Genomic DNA, 12,573 nt, shown 5'->3' with positions numbered 1-12,573 from the left:
AGAAATTCATCAAATGTTTAGCAAATTAGTTAAAACTTCAAGGGAATATCAAACTTTAGTTTAAATTTTCTCATTTTACTTCGATTTAAAATTACTATAAAATAGTAAAATCCAAAAGATTCCTGATTTGACAAATAAGAATAAACACATTAAAATAAAAATCCAATAAAATGAATTATATACATCGATTTTATCTTACCATATTTTGTCAATTTTGAACTTTTTACTTGTAAGTGAAATAAAATGCAAAAACATTTTTAAATTAATATATTTGTTATTTTTGTCTATGACTATTTAAATTATACGTATATAATTCATATTTTGAGAATACCAATTTTAATTTTTATATATGAAATATTAACAATTATGGTAAAACAATTTTTTGAAATATTTTAAAGGGACCATATAAAAATTTAAAAAAAAAAATCAAAGGGACCAAGTTTTGAAGGGCTTGTCCCCTACAGGCCTTCATTGTGTTCCAAAACTAGAAGCAATGCTCGGGATTCTTTACTTGGCTCAACCATTGGTATTGGGATTTGGATACATACACTTTATGAGTGACAGTCAAAATATCAGCTTATATTAAAGAAGAAACCAAAAAAAAAATAAACCTTTTAACTAGTTTTGGAAATTGACATATTTGTACCCTACATATAAAGTACAGAAAGCTCCAACTCTGCCTTTTCTTCTCCTTCCCTTTTCTATGTAACAAGCAGCAATCATCTTATATATCAATTGTCATCTGAGCCAAGGATCTGCTGCTTAAGTTGTTCCACTTTAGTAGCCAACTCCTCCCTGTTTTTCTGCAAAATGCAAGTAAATGCGGATTTAATACTTCCCTTTATGTCATGCCGTTCTAATTTAGAACCGCACCTTGAATATCAGATATCGGGAGGTGAACCAGATTGTGTAGCCAAGTCCCACAACCTCCAGCAATTTAGGGATCTGAATTTTAGAATTAGGATTGCCAATCACAGGTAATATGAAATGCTTTGTTCATTATCCAAAGAAACTTGGAATTTAGTGTAAAACGCACCAATGGAATTGAATCGATAGCACCAACGAGAGCAGATGCTAGCCACAAAGCAACCAAGGTACCACTTGCATATAATATGATTGAATATGCATCTTCGTTTTCAAGCTGCAAGTATTTAGAGATCCAATCATTGGAATTGATTTGGAAACCACAGTTGATGAGAAGTATTAGTAAAAAAAGAAGCAATAGAAGTATGAAAAAGCTTCAAACATTAAAGGTTAAAACACAAGAGCATTTAGAGATATGACACACATTTGGATATTAGTACGGGAATATGACCTCTCTAAGGATCTTTTCAAAACAGAAAAACTTAAAAAAAAAATACTTGTGCCAATTGCGTATCCATATCTAACACTTGCACCAATCCCAAGTAACATTGAATAACACAGGAAAAAAGAAGGATGAAGAGACAGCAAGATGATTAAGTCACTAGGTTGCTCAGGTAACCGCTCAGGATCAACACAATGGTAAAAAGTTTCATCAAGCATTCAATGAATGCCTTCCACTGATTCTGAAACCTCGTCATTGCAACCCAATGGTCAAAATAACATTCAATAACACAAATAAAATAAAGATGAATATGTAGCATGGCAATTAATTCACTAGGTTGCTCAGGTAACCGCTCAGGATCGACACAAGAGTCAAAAGTTTCATCAAGCATTCAATGAATGCCTTCCACTGATTCCAAAACCTCATCATTGTAACCCAATGTTCAAAATAACATTCTACAACACGAATAAAAAAAGATGAATAGGTAGCATGACAATTAAGTCACTAAGTTGCTCAGCTAACCGCTCAGGACCGACACAATGGTCGAAAGTTTCATCAAACATTCAACAAATGCCTTCCACTGATCCCAAAAAATCATCACTGTAACCCAATGGTCGAAAAACATTGAATAAAACATAAATAAAATAAAGATGAAAAGGTAGCAAGATGATAAAAGTTAATAGGTTGCGGACGTAACAACTCAGGACCATTTCATCAAGCATTCAACAATTGACTTCCGCTGATTCCAAAATATCATTATTGCAACTCAATTTGATTATGAAAAGGGGCGTAAAAGTAGAACAGAAGTTCATTTCGCAGTCAGTAACATAAATAATTAAGTAAAAGAACCTATAATGCTTCATTTTTTATCCATTTTGACACCAGAAATGCAACTCCCAAACGAGTGATAACTTGATTGATACGGCACATTTTAACAACAAATCGATATAAAAAAATGAACCAACATATGTGAACCTTCTGTTTCTACAAAGATCATCTTAGCGAAACCCAAGTAATCAATGTTTCTAAAATAAGCGATTAAGAAAAAGGACAAACCTTTACATTAAGCTTCTCCAAAAACTCAAACATCTGCGACTCCTCATCGGAAGCTGACTCTACTTTAGGGTCTTTCGGTGACAGTTTTCATTGATAGCATTCTTCACAACCGCCGGAACTTCTTCCAACGTCGCAACGCCGTCGCGATCCTCGCCGAAAAAACGGCTAGGAGCGGTGGAGGAGGCTTCATCCGATGCTGTTGCTTTAGGCAAAGGATTACGAAAAGGCAAAACCCCTACAAAAATATAAACCATTCAGCTCTTCTAATATGAAGGATTACTAACAAAGACTTAGGGTTTACGGATTCCTCACGGGAACGGAGGCGGATGGAGGCGGAGCGAGAGAGCGGCGGAGGGCAGAGAGGAGGAGTTGAGGTGGAGAAGGTGATGGATGGATGGGGGTGGTAGTGAGCATCTCCATGTGTTTGGAGTGGAAGGAGATGTAATAGCGGAGTTTGGAACAGGCAAAGTGTATATATTATATAGAGAAAATAACCTTAGGACTAAAAATGCCTTATAATATATTATTTTAATTAATTTTTTTTAGATTTGTTAAAATGACCAACAAAATCGTAATACGAAATAAAAATCGTAATACGATCTCCAGAATCGCAAATCAGTTCCCAGAATCGTAATGCGATAATACAATTTAGCATTGCGATTTTCCAGAATCGCAACGCGAATATGAAAATCGCAACGCGATTCTGACTATCGCAACGAGTATCCGTAAAATCGCAACGCGTATCCGTAAATCGTAACGAGAATACGTAAATCGCAACGCGTATCTGTAAATCGCAACGAGAATACGTAAATCGCAACGCGAATACGTATTCGCATTGCGATTTACATAATCGCGTTGCGATTTAGTAAATCGCAACGAGATTCTGACTATCGCAATACTGAATTTCAAATTCGTAACTCGATTTCTGAATTCGCAACAGGTTTTAATTTCGCAACACAAATGTTTTGGGTATATAACTACGCAGCAGCATCAACTCATAACTTAAATCCCTAAATCGCAACTCATTCCATCTCCATTTATCATTCTCTCCGGCGACATTCGTTCCTATATCCAACGACATCCTTCCCCATCCGGCAACAGGTTTTAGTTTCGCAGCTCGTTTGTTTAGTAAATTAATTTACAATAATGAAATCATCTAATGTTGATCATGTTTGGATAGATTTGTGTTTTGGAGGGTCATAGGAGAATGTTCATGGTGTTTTACAATATATGCCTTTACCCATGAATCTTCAACTAAAACTGTCATTAAAAAAGTTAACTTATGAAACTCTAATGTTACGTGTTGCAAATAAATTGAATTTAGAGCCCCTAAGTGGATTTAGGCTATCTTATCAGAGAAATGATAAAGTTTATTTGTTAGCCGACAATGAAGATGTTGAACGATTCATTGCTTACATTAGTGTTTCAAGTGATGATGTTACATTGTATGTTGTTAAACCTATAAGTAGTGAAGTTGGGTCAGTAGCGGGTAGTAATCAACTAAGTTTTTCAACCCTAGTTTATGGTGCTCAAAATTTAATGGTTCCACCACAATTTCATCACTAAGCAAATATTATTTCACCACATTTCCAATACCAAACACAATCTCAAAACCCACAACCTTTCCCTAATCCAAATCCCAATCAACTTTCAGCACCAAATTCCGGTTTTTGTATTGACCAGTTAGACGATGATGAGCCAACAGAAAAAATTGTGAGTACTAGTCAGTATTCGAAATTTGATCTTGGTCAATACCCGGACTTTGATCTTGGTCAATACTCAGATTTTGATGATTTTTCAGAAGCATAAACAGACCCTACGTGTAATGATTTTGATATTGGTCAATACCCGAATTTTGATGATGAAACAGCCGTTGTCGAGGAAGATGTTGTTGATGATAATGAAGAGGAAGTTACGACTGTAAATGAACACGTTGAACATCCATTCTGTAATTCATATAACACTGAAGAAGAAAAAGAAGAAGAAGAAATCCCCAAAGAAAATGCCACGGGAGTATAACTGGAATATGCCAGAATTACTTCAGATATCGGAAGAAGAGTTGGTAAAGATAGCAGTTGATTATTACACAAAAATTATTCGTATCAAGAAAGATGATTGTTTTGATACAAAGGAAGACTTGAATATAGCTTTGTATACGAAATGTGTGGAAGATGGCTATCAACTAAAAGTTAACAAATCAAGCAAAGATCGTTTCGAAACAAGGTGTATGATTGACAAAAACTGTATGTGGCGTATGATTGCAAAGAGGATAAAAGATTGCGAAATGTTTCAAGTTAGGACTTTTATTGATAAACATACATGTTCAAGAACCCAAGTTTTTCCTCACCATAGACAGGCAAACAAAAAGGTGTTGGGTGGTTTTCTGGCTGAGTTAATGTTTTTGAATGGTAGGGCATATCGGGGACATGAAATTATGACTGACATGAATGCTCGGTTCAAGATTAGTATCTCATATTATCAAGCTTGGAGAGCCAAATGTTATGCCTTGGAATTGTTGAGGGGGTCGCCAGAAGCATCGTTTGCCCAACTGCCGACTTATTGTCACAATTTAAAGTTAAAAAATCCTGGGTCGGTAACTCATATCAAAACAGATAGAGATGGACGCTTTGAGTTGCTGTTTATCGCCATTGGTGCTGCGGTTAGTAAATCAATATAATTTTGTTGACTCATTTTTGTTAGTTACATGCATTTCACATTTAAATGATTATATTTATTGTGTATATGATTTTGTAGATTCGTTCGTTTATTAATTGCATGCGCCCAGTTATTATAGTTGACGGAGCACATTTAAAAGGCCGATACCTTGGAGTAAAATTATTAGCAGTAGCCATGGATGCTAACAATGGGATACTGCCAATAGCTTACGGGGTTGGCAAATCTGAAATCTCTGATTCATGGACATGGTTTATGGGGCATCTTAGGGATTGCATAGGTCCTATTAGCAATCTGACAATCATATCCGATAGGGTAAACTCAATTGACAACGCTATTAGAAGGTGTTTCCCAGATGCTTTTCATGGACTTTGTGGTGTTCATTTGTATAAAAATCTAAAATCAAGGTCTGCTGGTATAAAAAATCACAAATGGACATACTGGAAGGCTGTAAAAACTTATCGGGAAGTGGATTTTAATAAGCATATAAACTGTTTAAGACGTGTTTTGCCTCAGTGTGCTCAAACACTAGAAGATGTCGGGTTTGAAAGATGGTCAAGAGTACATCAACTTGGAGCAAGATATGGTTTCATGACGTCTAATAGTGCAGAATCAATCAACGCTCTAAGTCGTCATTCCCGGAAATTACCCATTACTATGTTAATGGAGTTTTTTCGAGCCTCTATTCAACAGTGGTACTACAAGAAAAGAAACCATGCAGGTATTATTTCTTTAAATTCGTAACTTATCATATATTTTACTAAGTATTATTTATTTAAATTTATAGGAACATTGGAACATCGTGTTACACCATAGACAGAAAAAAAGATAACAAAACGTGTTGTGAAGTCAACGTCATGGAGAGTTGAACCATGTTCAAACACTTTGTTTGAAGTACTGGATAATAACTTAAATGGGCTTGTCGATCTAAATGCAAAGACGTGTAGTTGTATGAAATGACAAATATCTGGTTATCCGTGTGGCCATGTTATAAAAGTTTCTCTTCATCTAAACCAAGATGATTCAAACGCATACGCTATGGATTGCTACACTACAGAAGTATATCGACAGACTTATGGCGAGATTGTCTACCCTATTCCACATCCTTCTGAGTGGGACATACCAGATGACTTACAAACAGTTTTGCCACTAGCCATGGACAGAAGGCTACCTGGCCGACCAAAAAGTCACGATCGTATACCGTATAAGGGTGAAGAGAATAAGAGATTGACATGTAGTCGGTGCAAGGAAAGTGATCATACAAGGTTGACATGTGGATCACCAGTGCCATCACAATCATCTTTTCCTCTACCAAAATATGGATCCTCATCAAAATCAAAAGCTCATATGGTGTCAAGCAAAAGGCAATCAAAATCGTAATCATCTTTAAAATCCCAATCACAACCGGCTTCACCTTTTGGGACTGTTAACTTAGGTGAATTTTAAATGCAAACGTTGTATTATGTGGATTTTATGTGTGAACTTTTAACATTTTCAGTTAGGCATGTATTAGTAACTTGAGTTTGAAAATTGCTATGATCTGTTCAGTTGTTATCACTTATTAGGCATTCATTTGACTATCGCAACACGGAAATGACGTTCGCAATCATCTTAATGTCTATCGCAATGCGAAATGAAAATCGCAACGAGAGAATCGCAATGCGAAATGAAAATCACAACGTGAAAATCGCAACGCGAATATGAATATCGCAACGCGGAAATGACTATCGCAATGCGAAATGAAAATCGCAACGAGAGTTTCGCGTTGTGATTTTCATTTCGCTTTGCGATTCTCTCGTTGCGATTTTCATTTCGTATTGCGATAGTCATTTTTGCCTTCAACATAATGCAGATTGAAATCAACAAAATCAACCATTACATTTCAATCAATTAAACAAGCACAAATAAGAATTATGTTCACATCAATTAAACAAATCAACTTTTACAAATCATATTTTACAAATCAATTAAACAATCAAAAAATAAGTAATAATTCTTATTTCCTCATCTACTATTGAATCAACTTTTGCAGCCATACATCATTTTCACGTAGCTCACTTCTGAGATTAACCTGCAGAAACCAAACATTTGCTCAAACAACACTTTCTACACATCTAAAACCTACAAACAACAAATTATTGAATTCTAGGTACTTAACCAAACATTTTCAAACCAAAAGCCTATAAACTTACCAATTGTTTATGGACATTTTTATAACGCGGATGCAGGTAGGCAGCGTCTCGTATATATCGATCTAGCCATATAATGCCGAAACCACAAGCCTACTGCAGCTCTATCTCTATCGGTGGGAGGTAGATACTTTATACTTCCTGTGATCAAACGCTCCAACGCCAAGCATACGAGAGGACCACAATCCCCTCTGGCTTCTTCCGTTTATTGTGGTGCGGTCTCGTCTCTGCTAACTGTAATATTGAGCTTCTTTGGCTTCTTATTTCCAGAACGAGTCCAATAATTTATCGCATCCAAGAATTTAGCCAAATGAGAGCTCCATCCCTTAATAATATCTCTTAAATCAGCCAATGATATGTAATTTATCATGCTGTCATATACTATTGCCTTAAGGGATGGGAGCTGAAGCTCGACGAGAAGCCAATGTTTACGTTCCAAAACAGGGATAAACACCTGCAATCATAAGTAATAATTCATTCATTTGCGCACTTATTTATGAATACCTTTAAACTCAATCTAAAATAAATACTAACCTTATCGACCTCCCACCATGCAGGATAAAGTTTAGCTTGTCCATTGCCCAACGCAAATGATTCATCTCGTTGATTCTTCAAGTGAACGACGTTAAAAGACGTCGGCATAATTGTATATCGTGTATTTCTTTTATTTTTCTTAAGTTTCCTAATTATTAGAAGACGTGACACCCACACATCGATATGCTGTTTTACAAAAAAAGACATATATTAGTGACTTACATAAATTTAAAAAAAATAATCAAATTGAAATATAAGAAAAATATAAGACTTACCCCACCATCGAAATAGCCATTGTCTTCGACCCCTAATAATACGCCCCACCAAGACCGATCAAGCAACAAATAGATATCATCGTTGAGCTTGCATATGTCAGTGAAACACCTCTGGCTCCGCTCATGTAGATAAAAATCAACTGCGGTCTTAGCCCAAAGGGTGTTATCCAGAATTGTGTCCGGTAGTTGTCTCCTCTCCACTTCAGATACTAGAATGGTACTGGCCGGTAACTCATACGAGAGCCAACTCTCATCCATCATGTCTGGCACGTCATAGATTTTCTCAAGAATCTTACATATGACGCCATGTGAATCGGGCTCTTGAATGGTGGGAGGGACCTCTTCAACGATGACAGTGGCCTCTTGAACGGTGGGAGAGGACTCTCGAGGAATGATAGGGCCCTCTTCAACGATAGGAATGGACTCTTGAGGGATGACAGGCGAGTCGGGCTTCTTCTTGCGATGTCTTCGCACTATTGGGGTGTACGGAGACTTAATAGCACGTGCACGCCGTCTGATGCGTGAACTCCGTCGTGCAAGAAAAACCCGACGTAAAGCATCCACCTTATCTGGCCGCTAAATAATTAAATACAAAAATCAGTAAATAAACAGACATGATATTTAAACAGTGAAAACAAAGACAAATATGTTTCAAACTTGCATTGTATTCACCCAAGTCATTATTCTATTATAGTTCACAAAATGCATCATATAATAAAGACAAATATGTTTCAAACTTGCAACACTGTCAAGTTGGTATTTGTCTTTGTCTATTGGTTGAAGTAATGCAATTCATTCAAGTTTCAATTTGCAGAAGAAGAATAGTTTCTGGAACTTAAAATCGCAACGTGAAAAATGACTATCGCAACGCGAAATGAAAATCGCAACGCGATTATAGTTTCGCGTTGCGATTTTGGTTTCGCGTTGCGATTTTGTCGTTGCGATTTTCATTTCGCATTGCGATAGTCATTTTTCACGTTACGATTTTAAGTTTCGTGTTGCGAAAGTAAACTATTTCTTCTTCTACAAATTGAAACTTGAATAGATTGCATTACTTCAACCAAAAGACAAAACAAAGACAAATACTAACTTCAGAGTATTAAAGAATACACAGTTTAGCAAAATTGGCAGCAACCGAACAAATTTACTTTCAACCAAAAGACAAAACAAAGACAAATACTAACTTCACAATGTTAAAGAATACACAGTTTAGCAGAATTGGCAGCAACCGAACAAATTTACTTTCAACCAAAAGACAAAACAAAGACAAATACTAACTTCACAGTGTTAAAGAATACACAGTTTAGCAGAATTGGCAGCAACCGAATAAATTTACTTCAACCAAAAGACAAAAAAAAAGACAAATACTAACTTCACAGTGTTAAAGAATAAACAGTTTAGCAGTATTGGCAGCAACCGAATAAATTTACTAAGCAATCTAAGTGAAATGGTTAATCTAAGTGAAATTACGAGTAAATTTATCATCAAGTTAAATATGGAAAATCTTAAACTTACCTCGTTGCGTAGAGTATGAACCTCATTCTGTAACGATACTACCATCTCACGTAGAGCGGCAACCTCACCACGTAAAGTAGACACCTCCACACGCCATGCACCATCGTTATCGCGTAGAGTACCGATCTCCTCACGCAAGGCATTGATCTCATCACGTAACTCCCTTGACTCATCCCGTGGAGGTGGAGAACAGGGAGATAGAAGTCGTGGCATCTTTGTCGGTCGCCTATCATGAGGTGATGGTGAAGAAGAGGCTCGATGATATGACGGGATAGGTGATGGCTCTCATTGTAGAGGTGTATAGTCGGGTCGATCAGGTGATGGCTCTGGGTGAGGTGATGGCTCTCGAAGTGGAGGAAGTGGAGGCTGCTCATCATTCGTGCCATCAAAAAAACGTTGACTAGCTTGCCACCAATCAGTGGCAAGCTCAGCCTCTGTGGGTGTCAGTCTCTGTAATGGAGTGTTGGCCTCCTAAAAATATAAAAACTCAAACAAAGTTAAACGTCTACTATTAATAACTTGTTTATATATGATAGTATTTGTGTTAACTTACATTATTTATTGTCGCATATGGTATTAAGTCTTCTCAATCCAACAGACGTTTCCTCTTCCAGGAAATAGCCCTAGGAATATCATTTGAAGTTTTTAATGCATATATCCGCATGCTGGGGAAAGCCTCGAATATCCAAATCTACAAACAATATAATAACAAACATTAGTAATTGTTAAATAATTAATTATAAATTTTGAAAACATTATATAGAAATTCTTACCTTAAAGGCCCAAACAAAGCCTGACAAAGTGTATTTTGACCCATCGCCACGCAAACTTTTGCGGTCATCAAAGGGAGACGACAACTTAGTCCATGTAGCTTTCCATATATACGAACCCCACGGAAACAGATTCCATGCATTTAGGTCCTTTACCAATAATATTAGCTCCTGAGGAATAGGTTGTCTGGCCTCTCTGCCTAAAAAGCCGGCATACAAAAGTACTAGAAGGCATACTCGGACACCATCGACGTCATTCATCCGAGTAAAACCATCTTTCTTATTAAACAATTTCTTTAGGTCGTCGACGTGTAAGTTCGGCTTCTCTATTGACTCATTAGGAAAAAACCAGGATAACCATGATGGGCGGGTGATATGACGAGTGTACTGGCCTATATCATCGTGTCCGAATCGTAGACCAGTGATTAAGCAGAACTCCTTCCGCCCAAAACAAGTATACGCCGGTGGAAAATGAAACCATATCTCTTCATCACCACGTTGTATACTGTCGGGTAGATCTCTAGTCATGGTCTGAAGCCACAAATGGGTCAAATTAGCATCTCCACCCGGATACTGTACTCTCAGCCATGGCCCGAAACAAGTTTCCTCAAACAATTTTCTTTGTGCAGGTGAAAGCTTCGAAGCAATTGTAGTGGCTAGGCTAACTTTATTCCTTAATGTCAATGAATCCGAAAAAAAATTCTACAAAAACAATAAACATACCAAGTTAGATATACCAAAAACTACACAGTGAAGATATACCAAAAACAATAAACATAAAGAGTAGTAGTTTATTCTTGAAACTAAAATTTGCAACACTGTTTTGTCTTTTGGTTGAAATGAAAATCGCAACGAGAAATGAAAATCACAACGAGAGAATCGCAACGCAAAATGAAAATCGCAATGCGATTTTGGTTTCGCGTTGCGATTATCTCGTTGCGATTTTCATTTCTCTCGTTGCGATAGTCATTTTCGTGTTGCGATTTTCATTTTCATGTTGCGATTTTAAGTTTAGAAACTATTCTTCTTTTGCAAATTGAAACTTTAATGGATTGCATTACTTCAACCAAAAGACAAAACAAAGACAAATACTAACTTCACAGGGTTAAAGACTAAACAGTTTAGCAGTATTGGCAGCAATCGAATGAATTTAATAAGAAATCTAAGTGAAATGGTTAATCTATTATTAAAATTACCAGTAAACTTATCATCAATTTCAATATGAAAAACCTAAAATAATGCAAAAATTTCAAAATAAAAATAATTAAAAAAACTAACCCTCGGAGGTTGATTTTCCATTTCTGAATGATTGTGAGGGATTTCTGACCATGAATGGTTGTGAGGGATTTCGCCGGAGATGGGGACGGAAATCTTCGGAGATGGGGACGGATTTCGCCGTAGAGAGTGAGAGATGAAGATGAGACTGAGTTGTGATTTTAGGTTTTAGGTTATGAGTTGCGATTACGGGATATACTGTGGACGGTTCAGTGTTCCGATAATTAATATTTGTGTTTGGAATTTGAAAATAAAATACGCGTAGCGATTCTAATGGCGCTTTAAAAATCGCGTTGCGATTTTACGTATCGTCGTTGCGATTCACGGATACACATTGCGATTTACGTATTCTCGTTGCGATTTACATATATGCATTGCGATTTATGTATTCTCGTTGCGATTTACGGATACGCGTTACGATTTTACGTATTGTCGTTGCGATTTACAGATACGCGTTGCGATTTTACGGATACTTGTTGCGATAGTCAGAATCGCGTTGCGATTTATATGTTCGCGTTGCGATTTTCATATTCGCGTTGCGATTCTGGAAAATCGTAATGCTAATTTGTACTATCGCATTGCGATTCTGGGAACTGATTTGCAATTCTGGAGATCGCGTTGCAATATTTATTTCGCATTGCGATTTTGTTGGTCATTTTGGCAAATCCAAAAAAAAGTTGGTTAAAATCGTATATTATAAGGCATTTTTTGCCACTGAGGTTATTTTCTCTATTATATATTAATGGTGCCTTCCCTAGGGTTTTCTTTTTCTGGCTGTAAGCCTGTAACTCACCCAATATTTTTTTATTTTTTAGGAATAAATAAATAAATAAAATTGAATTGGTGTTTGAATCTTTTAATAGGTAACTCACCCATCTATTATTCGGATTTTGTTTTCATCATGTAATTATTATTTTTTAAAATTATCTCTAATATTATATTATATTTTTATTTTGATTATTCGTCAAAAAAATAATAGT

General features: G+C 36.4%; 3 non-coding genes and 1 pseudogene across 3 annotated transcripts; all 4 read right to left on the bottom strand.

Moving 5' to 3' along the window:
- Positions 1 to 729: 729 nt before the first annotated feature.
- LOC120132383 lies at positions 730 to 2,631 on the bottom strand (annotated as a pseudogene).
- LOC120132445 lies at positions 1,471 to 1,567 on the bottom strand. The gene has a single exon (XR_005516999.1). It is a non-coding gene; the product is annotated as a small nucleolar RNA snoR128 (small nucleolar RNA).
- Positions 1,644 to 1,740, bottom strand: LOC120132447. The gene has a single exon (XR_005517000.1). It is a non-coding gene; the product is annotated as a small nucleolar RNA snoR128 (small nucleolar RNA).
- Positions 1,816 to 1,912, bottom strand: LOC120132448. The gene has a single exon (XR_005517001.1). It is a non-coding gene; the product is annotated as a small nucleolar RNA snoR128 (small nucleolar RNA).
- Positions 2,632 to 12,573: the final 9,942 nt, after the last annotated feature.

Source organism: Hibiscus syriacus, unplaced genomic scaffold (genome assembly GCF_006381635.1).
Source record: "Hibiscus syriacus cultivar Baekdansim isolate YM2019G1 unplaced genomic scaffold, ASM638163v2 tig00110562_pilon, whole genome shotgun sequence".
Classification (NCBI taxonomy): domain Eukaryota; kingdom Viridiplantae; phylum Streptophyta; class Magnoliopsida; order Malvales; family Malvaceae; genus Hibiscus; species Hibiscus syriacus.
The sequence above is the reverse complement of the archived record's forward strand: the minus strand, read 5'-3'. Positions and strand labels throughout refer to the sequence as shown.